This window comes from Falco rusticolus, chromosome 5, assembly GCF_015220075.1.
Source record: "Falco rusticolus isolate bFalRus1 chromosome 5, bFalRus1.pri, whole genome shotgun sequence".
Lineage (NCBI taxonomy): Eukaryota > Metazoa > Chordata > Aves > Falconiformes > Falconidae > Falco > Falco rusticolus.
In genome coordinates, this window is record NC_051191.1 from 7,685,376 (window position 1) to 7,698,294 (window position 12,919).

The 12,919-nt window shown below is 36.2% G+C and overlaps 1 protein-coding gene across 3 annotated transcripts in view; it reads left to right on the forward strand.

The window, feature by feature from the left end:
• GRM8 (glutamate metabotropic receptor 8) overlaps window positions 1–12,919 on the forward strand; it is a 356,040-nt gene that overhangs the window by 247,157 nt on the left and 95,964 nt on the right. The gene's annotated exons all lie outside the window — the stretch shown is intronic.

Consider the following 12,919-nt stretch of genomic DNA (forward strand, 5'->3'; position numbering starts at 1 on the left):
CTAAAAATTATATACACTTTATCTTTGCAAAGGGAGTATTAAAGAGAAAACAAAGAAGAAATGAAACCTGCTTTAATTGCAGGGCTGAAAATTGCTTCAGATTTTTATATTTTTTTTTAGCAGCAAATGATTCTTAGGTCGATGTTTTAAGAGAGTTTGCTTGTATACTTTCATATTTTTTGGCAGAACTTATTAAAATAAAGCAACATATTGGATTTCTGTAGGAAACACTTAAACAGGTACACTTTTACTGTTGGGCTGCTATCACCATTAATAATTTTCTTAACTAGCTTTTATGCTGTGCATTTGCACAGGATTTACTGCATTTGTACTTCTAAAAATGCTACTTTGCTGAAAATACACATAGATGAGATTTTTAAGTCTTGTACTCAAGCAAAAATTAAAATGCCAGGTTTTGCATATACCTTTACTCATCACCAAAGTCACAGATGTGAGAGGTAGGCCTGCTGGATTTTTACATGTGTTTACAATAATAAAAGCAATCCTTTACTGCTAATTGTTTAAATTATATTTTTTCTTATTCTTTTCTACATACCACACATGAAAGTGATCTGAAAAAAAAAGGATGTTTTGGGGGAATGAGGAGCATGCGATCAGCATGTATGCCGGAGTTAATCTCCCTGAAGGTTTTAGGAACAGTGATAAAAACCAAATCTACTTTCTGCTAAAGCTAACAAATGAACAAGAGAATACATCCATACCTTCAAGAGAATGAATAACCCTATTTTTCCAATAACAATTGACTCTAGCATGCTAATATGAAGACTACTGCCAGCCTGTTGGAGGTGAGGAGGGATTAGCATCGATATGTGATTGAGCATTGCCCAGACTCCAGTGCAGGACGTTCCTAATTCTAGCACAGCAACTGTCAGATTCACCCACCAGCCATGGACTGAAGCTTTTCTTTCTACCTACTTCATACTAAACGTCAGGCTCTTGTAAATACTAGCATAGAAAAAGGGCACCCTTAACACTGAGTCAGCACCAGACATGTTTTTAAAAGACAATTTCATTCTGGTTACACTGATACATCTTGCTCTTTCATTGCCATGAAAACTAATTCTCAATTAATTTTCTCATCTGCCTTATGCCTCTTCACCAAAACAGTATTGTCTCTTGTTTCTTTCGGACTAGTCAAAACAAGTCTGTCCTTTGGATGGTTTAAGAGCTATCTGATTCAGCTGGATCTTTTGAGAAGAAAAGAATTCATGAACCCTAATGCACTAATTATGCACCACATAAATAGGGCTGTATTGATAACATAACATTTCTGCTGATCTCTCCTCTTTAGCTCCTGGGTAGTGTTTTATTTGAAGAATAAACAACCTAAAAACTTCTAGTCTATGCTAGTTTTACTATTATCCTGAGAATAATGAGATGTGGTGGGCTTATAGAAACCAAAGCTGTTAGGGTATTAAGCTATCATTGTAGCTTATGTCTTTTAGAAATAACTCATTAATTAGATGTGACTGGTTCAATACAGAGCCTCAAATAGACAGACATGAATAAGAACTCTAAGGCTCCTGTCTTTATAACAAGGGGTTTCTTCCTTTTACAAGACCTTTCAGTTTTTAGCGATGCAATAGCAGTGCTTGCCTAACCTTACTATGAAAATAGAAGTTTCATTTCCCTAGGGTGCTTTGGGATAGTCAGGGTTCTCCAGAGGGATATGTAGGGGAGGCTGAGAAAACACTGACAAACCCCTTTTCAACTTCAAAATGCTAATTTCTGGGGACTTAAACTCTTGTAGAAGTGCACCTGTTTTGACCACACTTTTATTATCAAACCTTCATGGAAACACTTGCCAGGGAATGGAGATGGATAAAAGTAAGATAAGTGGGTGGTGTGGGAAAAAAACCACATGTGAAGAACAGATAAGCAGTAACTCTGGCTAGAACATGTGAGATCCTGGTTCAGGGAAAAGTCTTGAGCTCATGACTGATCCCCCAACATTTGAGCTGTCTTGCTTTTTCTAAAAAAATCCACAACCCCTTAAAATTGCTTCCATTTTGTGACAGACATAATGCTGAAATCTAAAATATTTTCATAAAATTTATCTCATTTTGTCCAGGCCTACTGTCAGAGGTGTTAATCCTCAATGCTATAGTAGAGACTATGCTCGGGTCAATGCAGCATCAGAACAACCTTGATATAATTAGCCATTTACACAGTATTTGATAGAAGGGTATACTCAGTAACAACAACCCTTTTTGCTCCTCAAAATACCATGGCATTGCATTAATGTTATTTTAGAAGTCCTATATGATTTCAAAGGTAATCAAAGCTCTACAAGTGCAGTTTGAACAGTGCTAATGGTCATGTTGGTGCGGTCAATTTTTTTTCCCCCACACCCCGCCCAATCTAAACTAGTAAATGGAGAATGCAGTTGTTTACCTTCTGAGTTTTACAGAAAATCAGTTGCTAATGAAATACTAATTACTGAAAATGTGCAACACTTAATTGGGTTTGAGGTACAGAAAAAATAAGGTTCTTCATCATGTAAAGATTTTGAAGGAAAGAACAAAATATATTTTGTGATGGGGAGCTGAGACTGAGTTCATGTGAATCCCCTGGTACAGCTTTCTGTCCTGCTCTGTCTTGTTGAGATGCCTCATATCATTTATGTCACACTGCATAAAAGAATGAGAGTGATATAAATGGATATCACCATTGTCTTCAGCTCAGAAATTCAACTTGACAGGAAATGTCTAAAATAATCTTGGGGTGGGGGGAATCAATTATTTTGCTTCTACTTGGGAAGCAGCTTCATTTGCTTTTGTATGAGGTATGAGGATTGCCCAAGCACTGCATTAACATTTTAATGTTTATATGTGACTGAAGTCATGCTATCATAATTTTGTACTTCTCATAACATACTTGTAATTTCTTCTGTAGTCTCTTTAAACATTTAGATCCAAATTCTCATCCATCCACACAGAACTGTGCATTAGTGCACTATTGCATACTTGAAATCTCAATGGTATTAATATTTGACAGCAAAAATTTGCTTCTCAGCATGCAACTGGTATTTGCAGATCAAACAGAAAATCCAGCTTTGGTAGTAATTTATAAAATTATTTATTTTGTTGTGTGATCTTTTGGGCTTGGTTTTCATGAGCTGTCTCTTTGTTTCTCTAAAATTGTGTCTTTTCACTTAAAAATGCATATCTGTTTTTTTGCAATCGCAGAATTCAAACTTGAGAATTGATGTGTGTTGCTCAAGGGGAGTAACAGACACTCAGGTTTGCAGGTGCTTGTAAATACTTTGTATTTGCATATATGCATCCCACAAGATCTGTATTCTTAAACATAGAGACTGCTTTATGACCAGCCTTTGCCTTTGGAGGCATTTAGCAATAGATGAGTAACGGCACCTCCAGAGTGGGAAATCAAGAGATTTTCCCCATAGTCGTCAAGGATTATGAAGATAAGTAAATTCAGTAGCGAAGAAATGAAGTTTGTATTATTCATTTAACTAATCTGTTTCCAAACAAAATATGTACATTTCACCCAAATTTTGCCCTGGGACTGAAAAACATATAACTGCCTTAATCCTGATCACACGAGTCTAAACATGAAGTCATATTATTCAAGTCAGGAGTGGGATCTAGATCTTCAGGATGCCGTATGTATCGAACCTGACCATTTGTCATTGAGAGACATTAAATTCATTACATTTTTTTTAATTGATCTTATTCTCCTTTTTGTTTGAGGAAGCACTTGGACAGAAATAGTGTGTTGTCAAGGCACAGAGCTAATTAATGTCATTAATCCACCATACAGAAAGTAAAAGCCCATTGTCACAGATAGGAAAGAAGGCGTCACTAGAATAATTACTGTTTTAAAAACCAAACTGAAAGGTGTAATAGCCATTGATTGCATATATATTATAAGTAATGAAGAAAGGGATATTATGCTAAACTGATGTTAAGGATGTCAATGAAGATAATTTTATGAATGATTCACCATCTGACATTGAGGCTTAAATTCTCCAAATTAGAAATCTCTGAAGAGAACTCAGCCATTGCACATTTCACTTGAATTTTTCTCAGGCATGAGACTGTCTTTTATCTCAGCAGCTGCTTGCTGAAAAGTTACACCCACTTTTTACTAACATATGTTGGTATGATAGTATGTTAGTACAAAGTCTTGCTGGTGGCTTAGTGAGGTCACTCTTGCAGTGAGCAGTCTGCAGCAGAGGTGTGAAATAGCTGCTGGTGCTGACAACTCTGTCACTGGGCTTTGTTTAAACTGAGGCAGACATGAAAATGTGTGTAGACTTGCTTCTGAGCTGACACCAGCATAAATCAAAAATATAGTTATTGAAATCAATATGGTTATACCAACGTATTGTCAGTGTTGTTGCTTGTTACAGGATTGTAAGGCCTGACCTTGTCCTATTTCTGCCTGTGATTTCAGTAAGAACGATGCCTGCAGAGACCTAATTTACTAGTTTTCTGCCTGATCTATTTATATACTGTTTATATGGTTACATTTTATTAGAAATTGCTAAGGTCTCCAAGATACACATTTCTATGGAGAAAGATGTTATGATAATTAATTTACTTTCCTCATCTATGTGACTTTAGCAAAGCTCACAGAAGAAGTGATAAATATTATTTTCATAGTAACAAACAGTTTGGATACAGAAATGCCTGAATTGTTATGCATTCACTGTAAATTAGCTGTGGTCTCTGATATACAAATTATGACTGTTTTGATAGACGCATTTTTTTACTCATAGTGATAACCAATTTAATGACCTAAGATCATATTTTGGACACCAACTTAAGGAATTTATAGTGGTTTAAATTCTAGAAGTCCTTTGAAAAGAGTAGTTGCCATGTGATTATTTTCACTGAGCCTATTTTGTAGTCTCAGTGATGTGGAAAATAACGAATCACACATAGTTCTTTTGAAATTATGACACTTCCCCTGAAAATGTGAGGTTTGATATACTTCCTTGGGCATCATAATGAGTTTCAAAATACAGCAATAAGAGGACAGAGTCTTCTTATTTCAATTCTCCTATTTCCTCCTAAGAGTTCTCCTGTTTTCTGAGAGCTACTTCCTTGCCCAGATAGTAGCATCAGTACACATAGTTGTGTTTTTTTCCTGTCTTCTAAGGTAAGGATCTCTTTATCTGAATTGTGTCTTCCAATAAACAAAGCTGGTGAAGGGTCTGGAGCACAAGTCCTGTGAGAAGTGACTGAGGGAACTGGGGTTGTTTAGCCTGGAGAAAAGGAGGCTCAGGGGGACCTTATCACTCTCTACAACTACCTGAAAGGAGGTTGTAGTGAGGTGGGTGTCAGTCTTTTCTCCCAAGTAACAAGAGACGGGATGAGAGGATATGGGCTTGAGTTGTTCCAGAGGAAGTTTAGATTGGATATTAGGAAAAATTTCTTCACGGAAAGGGTTGTCAAGTACTGGAACAGGCTGCCCAGGGAAGTAGTTGAGTCACCATCCCTGGAGGTATTTAAGAGACATGTAGATGTGGTGCTCAGGGAGGAGATTCAGTGGTGGACTTGGCAGTCCTGGGTTAATGGTTGGATTTGACGATGTTAAAGGTCTTATACATTCTAAACAATTCTATCATTCCACAATTCTAATGTGTACTTTGAGCTACTCTGCTTTCCTAAATGCTGAAAAGGAGACATCCTGGGAAATTTTAAAGAACGTGAGATTAATACAGTTGGTATTTTCACTGGCAAATGTAGCACATTTTCTTTATGGGCTGCTATTCTGCTTTGGCTCATTCATCTGCTATCCAAGGTGGTATCAAATACAGAGCAGCAAAATTTTGAGTGTTATGGAAACAAATCAGTATGTGGATAGTATATCTAAGCAGTGGTTATTTGCCCGTATGATCTAAATATGAAATAAAATTGAAATGCTAAAGTTACTGGATAAAGTAAGTTTATGCTACTACTAATGACTTTTTCCTTTATTATGTTCAAATACTGCTGTCGGAAAACAGAGTGAGATGAATCCCCAAGAGTTTTAGTTCATTCTTATACTACTGACCAGGGAAAATGTGCTTTAAAATCTGGCAATCCAATGACCTTTCCCAAGCAGTTAATTTTTTAATTAACCAATGTCACAACATGTTTATAAACCACCCATCTCTTTTCTCGCAGCCTAGTTTACAACATTTTACTACTCAAGTCAGAAAAATTAATGCATGAAACAGGTATTACTCTGGCCAGAATTAGGTCATGGTTTTTTTGATAAACATATTCAAGTTACTTTCCCTGAAAACTCTGGCAATTTTCTATTACTGAATTTTTAACTCTTTGACATTATTTCACAAGCACACTGTAGCATTACTATCATTTGGATGTCAAATCTTTTATCACTACCAGCCAGGAAAAGTGTGTTATAGGCATGCTTAAGATAGAGGTTTGAAAATTTGCTTTTGCATGGAAAATTTTGCTTGAGACAGAATTAGTTTTCTATTACCCTAAGCAGAGAAAATATGAGTAATGTTTAAATATAGAAGTATTGATCACAATGAGTAAAAGGGGGAAGAAACAAGTTTAATGAAGAATCAAGAACTGACTACCAAAATAAATTTTTAACTTCACTTTTGGAGGTCTAGATTTATCTTCTTGTATAACTTAGTGCAACATATCATTGGAATGCATGGAAATTTTTGTTTTAGACAAAATTTTACCCCGTTATAGATATCTCTAGTTAACTGAGGTCAGAAGGTAAAACTGCAGCACTCCTCCTTTGCTGGATTCAGGTGACATTGTGTTATACTTAACGGTTCAGTTGAGAGTTTAAGTATAAATATGAAAACAATTCTGTTATGTGACACTAGCCTTACAAAATTAAATTAAAAGCCCCCCAAACATCCTAAGGAAAAAAAAAGATCAAACAGAAGTAAATATATGTTCTGATAGATTGATTGAGGAGGTATCAAAACCACAACATTGCTCTTTCTTAAAGCTGCACTGGCTCCCTTCTGGGAAGCTTATGTCAAAGCTAATTGAATTCCATCCTAAGAGACTGCTGTGCTGATGCTCTTGGTCTCTATCCTGCTTTAGCCGGGGCCTTCATATGCATTTACAGAATTGGATGACACAGTAAAAGAGTGAGGAAAGCCTCCAGGGAAGCAGAGGGCACACAACAGTGTATAGGTTCTGTTGACATTATTTCATTGCTTGCTGAAATACTTGGGTTTATTATAGAATTATATTTAGTACCTGATCTTGTTTAAGAAATACATATTATTGTTATACTTGTTTTTTTCCAGGTCTGCTAAATGGTTGGTATAAAATACATGTTCATCTAGGATGTTGTAATGGTTTAAGAGCTAATTATGTAGTTATATTCCTACAATCAGAATTCAATAAAGTGATCAATTTCATAGCCCTTTTTTATAAAGATGACGTGCTGTGTGGAAACATCTCATAAAATTCTTTGGCAACCAAGCATTCCAAATAAATCAATGTCAATAGTGACTGGTTGTTGTAATATTTCCTACAGCAATTGATGGAGCATACTTGTCTTAGTTGTGCCTAGCTTTTTTTTCAGACTGTTTTTTGTGTTTTTACCCACCCACCCACCATACTTTATAAACATATACATTTATAATAAATTATGCATATATTATATGGTAGTTCACCAGTGATTTCAGAGCTCAGCAACTCACTTTCATTTCTTGCACAGATTGGGAATCTGAATCCCATTACCTAGCCTTGAAACTCTTCTCTTTAGATTGTTTTTTAATTTTTTGCAATATTGTGAGCATATTGCCCAGATCTTTTTTCTTAAGTACACATGGAAAAAGTGTCCTGGCGGTCTGCTAACTGGCAGCTCTGAGGTTGGGATAACTATTTGCTGTTAAAACAGATCAGAAAACTTGCACTCCTGAAATACTGTCATGTAAACTTGCTTAAAAGCAGCCTAGGAACTAACCTTTGCTTGGATTATAAAGGAATTAGGATGCTGTGCCTTCTTAATAAGTTATTAAAAATGTTTAAGATATTGCCTTCTTAGAGAAGACATTTTCAGTCCATCTGGAGAAAGCAGATAAAATGAGACCCATTAGAGCATTACCCCAGTCCTGACTTTCATGTGCAGTGGGTCTGACTTTTATATTTATTACTGCTTTTTATCCAGAAAAGCCATAATTCCTAAAACAGTAAGAAACATGGAGGGGGGGGGGGGGGGTGAGGGGGGGGGGGGTGGAGTGAAACACTACTTGGCATTTTAATTATTGATGGAATAAACTAGAACTTCTATGTGTATATATATAATGTCAAAATGAAACCTGACTTTAATCTGCAGATGTGGACAGTAGAAATACATGGATGGTGAAAAAACGACCTGTGGCCACTCCTCCAGCTGGATGAAACAAAACTAGGAAAGTTGAGTAAAGCAGCTGGTGTTGGATAGTTTCAACTGTTGATTATGTTGGCAGCAACTGGCCTGTTGTTTCCTAGGAGGGCTGCATTGCCCAAATAATAAATATCCTATACAAAATGAAATATATTAACAAAGTCTGGACATGCAGTGCTACATTCACTTGAATAGTCTGTTCCTTCCCTTTTAGCATCCACAACTTTTGCATATATATACTGAAAAACGTAGCACCAAGTGGTTTTAGTTGCTGTTAGCTTTGTCATCAAGAAACTTTGCCTTTTGATATGAAAATATGTTCTTGGACCTAAAATGTCCCTTCTAACCTTGAAAAATAGCTCTGGTTTTCAGAAGCCAAGTAAATATCTGGAAGGAATCCACTACAGTGGAGGGAAAAAAAAAAAAAAAAGGTTAGAACCATGACATTGGGATTTTCCATTAATGATTACCAAGCCTTGACTTTTTTGCATTGTGATAGCTGCTGCTACAGATGAAGGAAAGTCTTTTACTGCTAAAAAAGATTGGTACATTTGTTCAATTCAGAATACACTTTTGACATTAAATCCTTTAAAAAGAAATCAGACATATCATAACATGTCTGAACCTTACCTTCCTGAATGGAAAATCTTTTCTTCATATGCAGAAAAAAATAAATGAATTTGAATTCAGACTAGCTGTTTATTTCAAAAGTACATAATAATTAATTTTCATCACTTTGTTTTGTCTAGAGAAAAATAACCATGATGTAGGTCTAAAGAGCATTATTTTTTACTTTTCATTACATACCCTAAACATTTAAGGCATCAGTTTTGTTTCACTTAAATTTAATTGTGCAAAACTAGGCATTTAATTTAATTTAACCATTTAGACTCCTTTAACAGTTTATCAAAAATCTAGGAATCTTCAGAGGGGTGATTCACCCACTTGTATTAAAAACCAACTTTAGAATAATCTAGATGAATCACACCGTCTATCTCTTTCCACTTATTATATAACAATTTATATGAAGTGCGATGAATCCTACCCATGCTGATTGAGTTTATGCTCTCTAAACTAATTCATCACATACCATACTATTAAAAATTTCTCTTCTAGGGCCCAACAGACACATATGTGAGGCAAGTTTCTTCAAAGTGGGCTTTATTTTGTTATTTCTAACCTAGGCTATAGCGTAGGTGACAGCAATCATTCACTTTTCCTGGACAACTTTCAAATGAATTAGTAGATTATATTTTATATTTTCTACTGCTTTAATTTTCTTTATGTATTGTCTGGTTAAAGAAAATGTTTTATGTTGACACTTCTCTACTGAAAGTACAGATAAAGCATATAGAAAAAAGTTAGTTTATATTGGGTGGAAATTATATTTGGAAAATCCAAAAATAAGGGGAAATCTAATCATGCTTGAGGGAATTTTTTGTTATGCTCTAACAGAAAAAAAAAAAGTCTAAGCAGTCCCTTTGGGCATTAAACAGGCATATCTACATTTGCTCCCTTTCAGTTGCTCTTATATTTACATCAGTGGAATCATTACACAGCATGTTGGCATTGTTAATAGTACTTCTCAAGCAAGCTAACTAATGACTGTATCAACATTTTTGCAGTATGCTTCTTCTACATATTTTCTTATAAAAAGCCACATTTTTCTCTTTACCAGGGCATTAAAATTAGTAATTTTACGTAACTGCTAACGTTGCTTAATGATTTATCATCTTTTGTAGGCTTAAGAAAAAAACTATTAAAAATAAGGAATTTACCCCAAATCCATTAATGTTTTAGTCTGTGAACTTATATTCTGGACCCTATGTATGCTTTAAATTTTTTTAAACAAAAAAATCATATACTTAATGGACATTGAATTGTGTCTTAATGAGTGGGGACAAAGAAAATAATTTAGGACTTAGGGTAGATAATCAGTTGAACCTCAGTTCATGGGGAGATTTTTGGTACAGGAACAAATGTGATTCTAAGTGTATAAATAGCAGAATGAAAAGTGTAATTAAAATTACTATCTTCTTCCTTTGTGGTATTATCACTGGAAGTCATTATCCATTTCATGTATTCATTGTTTAAAAATGGTGCTTGTATATTGCAAAGGGACTAAAGAAAATGTTACAAGATTTTAGCAAGCATTTTATTTTACAATAAGAAACTGGAGAATCTTTAATGAATGGTTAAGAGGTCTTTTTAATCCTTTCTTGTCTTATGAAGGAATATACAGTGATAAAGCATTTTAATTTTTAAGCACGGCACAGTTTGAAAGCTGAAGTTAGACAAAGTGAAACTAGAAATACTGTAATATTTTTAGAATGTGAGGTTGAGTATATGTCCCTAATGGCAAGAAAGTATGTAACTTGGGAAGCAATCAGAAGCTGAAAACTTGATCTCCTGCAGGGAATCATAGAATGGTTTGGGTTGGGACCTTTAAAGATCATCTTATCCAACCCCCTCTGCCATGGACAGGGACATCTTTCACTCATCTGACTCAAAGCTCCATCCAACCTGACCTTGAAAACTTCCACAGGTAAGGCATCCAGAACTTCTCTGAGCGACCTGTTCCAGTGCCTTACCACCCTCATCATAAAAAAAAAAAAAATAATTCTTCCTTATATTCAATCTAAATCTACCCTCTTTCTGTTTATAAACCATTGCCCCTTGTCCTGTCATTACAAACACTGGTAAAAAGTCTTTCTCTGTTTTTCTGATAAGCCCTTTTACACACTGAAAGACGGCACTAAGATCTCCCTGGAGCCTGCTCTTCTCCAGGCCCAACAACCCCAACTTTTTCAGCCTTTCTTCACAGCAGAGGTGCTCCAGCCCTCTCATCATTTTCATAGCCCTCCTCTGGACCCGCTCCAACAGGTCCATATCTTTTTTGCACTGGGGACCCCAGAACTGAATGCAGTACTCCATATGGAATCTCATGATAATGGAGTAGAGGAGGAGAATCACCTTCCTTGACCTGCTGGCCACACTTCTTTTGATGCAGCCCAGGCTATGGCTAGCTTTCTCATTCTGCAAGCGCACATTTCTGGCTCATACCCAGTACACCATGCACCAGTTTTCCCGAAGTTCTTCTCTATGGTTCTGCTCTTAATCTATTCATCTCCCTGTCTGTACTGATACTGGGAATTTCCCTGACCCAGGTGCAGGACCTTGCACTTGGCCTTCATGACATTCACGTGTATGCTCCTCAGACCTGTCAAGACTGAAAGAACAGAAAAAGAAAAGAGACTGTCTCCCCAGGTAAGCAAATGTGGAGAGAGCTAATCTTCAGGACACATCAGCAGAGTTTACCAAAAATTTGTAAACCAGACAGCTGGAGGCAGGATGGGTGGACTGCAAAGGACTTGCCTGCTCAGCGGGAGAGAAGATGCATCTTCTTGTGCTTAGTTGGACAAGACTGGGAGAACTGGTGCAATTTCCCTACCACTTAAATTCCTTAAGAAAGATTAAGCTTCTACCTAGGGGATATGCTCCAATCCATAATTATAGATTTGAGGCAGGAGTCACATGATCAAATACTATGGTATTTGTCAGGCAGGACATCACCCTTCTTTTGGTACTTGGTATTCCAGGGCCACTTCCAGAATACCCGAGTTTCCTGCACTACTTTCATGTGCTGAATGGATGCTTATAGCTCTATGTTCTACGTCGTGATGCATTTCTTAAACGACTATTTTTTCACATTTTTATAGTATGTTGCTTGGTGGCTTAAACTTCCAGCAGAATGTTGCTTTAGTGGAAGACAATGATATTATAAATTGGTAGGATTTCACTGTTTTTGTTTTTAGACATCATGTTCTCAGCAGGATGTCTGTCTCTAGCTAAAAGAGAATAGTGCATTCTGTGAGATTACATCTCAAGCCTAGTAGATCATTTCAATAGATGCAGCCCAACTAGGAAAATATGCTTCCACTGTTACAAATTAAAAGTGAATTAACTAGATTAACTAAAGTACGAACAGGTTAAGAAAGGCTTAGCCGCCCATTTGCTCAGTTCCATCCATCAGCAGTTGACATAAGTCTACAGGGAGATCACTGCATGTAAGATAAGCACACTACAATTTTACTAAAGGCAAAACAAAGTTTGAGCTTGGAAGTTTCTTCTATGCAGCAAAAATGTGAGCAGAATGAGTTGTCTTCCTGCATCTTGCCTCAAGATATCAGAAAGTGTAATTTAACGTGTCTTTAGTGTCCAAAATACATTAGGCAAACCAAATCCCTCCTTTCATTGTGCTTGCATTTTGTTATCTGAATTCTTTCTGAAAATAGTATTTTAGGTGCAGAAATATTCAGCCCGAGATGATAGGTATAATCCCTTAATGTTACTTTTTTATGGCATAGGTTCTGTACCTGCAGCATGGCCAGAGGGATGAAAGAAATGTGGGAAGTGGGCGATTACCTGACTTCCTTGGGTAGAAATCTAGGTATGTTAAAAAACTTAGTTTTCTTGATAAAAGTCGTGGGCCATCTGTTTTAACAAAATACAGAAAATGAAATCAAACTACCCCACCAAGATATGACTGAGA